General features: G+C 38.8%; 1 protein-coding gene across 2 annotated transcripts in view; it reads left to right on the plus strand.

Moving 5' to 3' along the window:
- The window catches only part of LOC137973686 (alpha-(1,3)-fucosyltransferase 7-like), a 22297-nt gene that overhangs the window by 13290 nt on the left and 6507 nt on the right, over window positions 1–2500 (plus strand). The gene's annotated exons all lie outside the window — the stretch shown is intronic.

Here is a 2500-nt window from a genome sequence, read left to right on the forward strand (position 1 = left end):
TTTTGTTAGGAGCATTTTTGGTTTGAAATTCACGTTCCATTTTAAGTACTCAGTATACACAATGAAATGCTCACTCTCTCACTTTGCTCTTCCCATCCAGTGTAAAGAAACTGAAAGTTTTTAAACATAAAAAATATAGCCTTACCCTGGTGTTTGTGTTATCACTGAAGTCTTGAACACTAGATAACACATGTCTAATTTGTTCATGTTGTTGGGTATATGAATTGATCGTTTGTGTGTTCTTATCACCAGCCATAAAACAAGAGACTAAACCCTCTACTACTCTCTTGGAAAAACCTGATCCTTTTTTTTTTGTCCTGTGAGGGACAAAATGAGCACTGCCACAAGTTTTTAAAATATATATTTTTTAATTTAACGCTTTAAACCCTAATAAATTCTCATTTGTTGCCTCTCCAATATTCCCATAGATTTATAAGGGAGTTCCCAGTTCTTAAAATATCAAGCAAATTATTCATGTGTGACGCTGTCTTTAATTCTCATGACCATTCTGTTTATAAAGCATTAATATTATAAGGGTCTTAGGGTTTAAGGTTTAAAATTAAACAAAATCCACACCAAGCAATGAGAAAATAATGTTCACCATAAATAGTACTAAAACATTGATGGAAATGTCTGCAGAGAAGATTTTTCGAAAACTTGAGGCCATTTTCACCCATACCTCCAAATTTTTGAACTCTTCAGAAAGATAATACTCTCCAGCACCATAAAGTGCACGTTCTGCTTCAATAAGGCTCTGGTGGTCAAAAGAGCTAAGCTCAGCAATGAAGGCAGGTATTGTGTTCTTGTTGAAATCAACCCAGTCTTTGAGGACAAAGTTCTTGCTTTCATTGCCATTATCTGTGTATGCCTTTGGAGGAGATCCCAGCTGAGCAGCCTCACGAACAATCATACTTGTCTTGAAGGTATCTGGCTTGTGCTTCAAAAACCATGGGTGGAAACCAGGAGCAATGCTATTCCATTTCTCTTCCAACTGGGCAGTCTTAGTGTCAAAGTCCTTGCGACTTAAGGAATCCACTGATCCTAGAATCTAAAACAGTTCAAGTAGCAGAAAAGAATAGTGGTAATGATACTTTAGATTAACCTACCGTGCAATTACCTGCATAAATGTGTCCTTGCAAAGGTTCTTCTGGCTATGCTATAATAATTATATTCTAGCTAAGCAAGTTCTTCAGAGAGTTTTTGTCTGCAACATTGTCATACATGTACCTTTTTAACAGCTGTTATGACCCAAGGAATCATTAATGTCATGCCAGGCTGTTTGCCATAAACTACAGCATAACTCACTTTGGCCAACTTATGATTATTAACATAATCCATTTTATACATATGGTATTCTCGCGGGTAATGCACTACAATGCACATTGTGGTATAACTTATGCATTGCCACTTGAAATAATGTACCATTGTGTCGCCAACAACATGGCCGAATATGTCATGTATGATAGCAGACTTCACTTCCGATTTGACATGCAACGTGTTGTGGAAGTGGTCTTTTATGTTGCCTTTCATTTGAATAAAGCATCTCAAACGAATTGCATCTGGAAATGCTGCTACCAGTGCATTTAGCAAGGGTACTTCTCCATCAGATCCATAGGCTTTAAGATCACGCAAGTCATTCTTCTTACCAATCAAAGAGGACAGAAAGGAGAAGTAGGTTTGTGTTTCTTGTTGCATGTGAATAAAGCACAGTCCAATAAAAGTTGGTTGCTCATTGTTAGACTTCCGTTTCACCATCAAATGTTTATAAGTGGTGACTGTCACAAAAACGTTGCCCAAATTGAAAGTTGGATCGATACCCATGATGGAAAAGCGTACTGCATTGCAGCAGAACCTCGCCAAATCTTCCATCTGCTGTTCAAAGGCAACAACCACTTCTGGTGTCTTGCCAAATTTGACTTCTTGAACAAAACCCCCCTCTCCAGCATAGTCATCCTTTAGTTGTGTTAGTAGAAGAAAAATTTCACCCTTGTCTTCATTCTTACTGTGACTTAATGTGATAGATCGTGCATTGTACACTTGCTTAGGGTTTCGTGGTTCTGATGATGCCGAGTCACTCTCCAACAGGCCACCATTCGAACTAAACTTTTCACCATACAGCCTTTTTGGCTTGTTGTGCAGACATTCTTTCTTTATGCTGGACAAGGTAGATGGCGCTGTTCTTACGTATGGCCTTTTGCAAGATCCTCTCGCATTTCCACATGGAGCAAGCACGATATCTTCCTCCTCACCACTTTTGAAAAGTAATGCAAAATTGCAACTGGGAGGATGGTGCTCTTGGGATCCTTAACAGTAGCAATCACCCGTTTGAAATCCTCTTCTTTTTGCTTTTTGGTGGCTTTGTGAGTGCCATATTGCCGAAATAATGTGTACACACCAGGCCCGGTTGTATTTGCTCTCTTGATAGACAGAATGTTCAATGTCACTTTTTTCAATTTGGTACATTCTCCTTAGGGTGCAAATATCCCAGGACCCATTGTCA

Source organism: Montipora foliosa, chromosome 10 (assembly GCF_036669935.1).
Source record: "Montipora foliosa isolate CH-2021 chromosome 10, ASM3666993v2, whole genome shotgun sequence".
Classification (NCBI taxonomy): Eukaryota; Metazoa; Cnidaria; class Anthozoa; order Scleractinia; family Acroporidae; genus Montipora; species Montipora foliosa.